This window comes from Phytophthora parasitica, assembly GCF_000247585.1.
Source record: "Phytophthora parasitica INRA-310 unplaced genomic scaffold supercont2.54, whole genome shotgun sequence".
In the NCBI taxonomy this organism is placed as follows: Eukaryota; Oomycota; class Peronosporomycetes; order Peronosporales; family Peronosporaceae; genus Phytophthora; species Phytophthora nicotianae.
Window position 1 is genome coordinate 305,055 of NW_008649040.1, and position 519 is coordinate 305,573.

Below are 519 nucleotides of genomic sequence, written 5' to 3' on the forward strand. Positions count from 1 at the left end.
TACACTTTGGTCCACACGACCACCCGATCCGTTAGTTCGCTACGTGATATCCTGGACAACGATGAACCTTTTGGAGGAAAAGTAATGGTGCTTTCGGGTGATTTCAGACAGATTCTTCCGGTGGTAGTGCAGGGAACGCCTGCAGACACCGTCAATGCGTGTCTTAAGCCGTCGGAGTTGTGGAGCAAGTTCGAAGAAGTTCATCTCACAGAGAATATGCGAGTGAGATCTGCTGCAAACGAAACCACGGTAGAGGAACTTACAGCCTTCTCTGACTTCCTTCTTCAAGTTGGTGAAGGGAGACACCAAGTCAATCCGGAGTTGGGGGCAGACTCCATGAAAATTCCGAACGACATGTTGATTGAGAACGAGCCAGATGAGGAACCGGACGAAGACGAAGAGATTCGGCCTGGCGCCACTCCCAGGGGCTTACGGCGTATCATTGAAAATTTGTATGCAGACATCAACAACCCAGCGATCGCCACGGACGAGTACTTTGCCAGCGCACGATTTTGACGA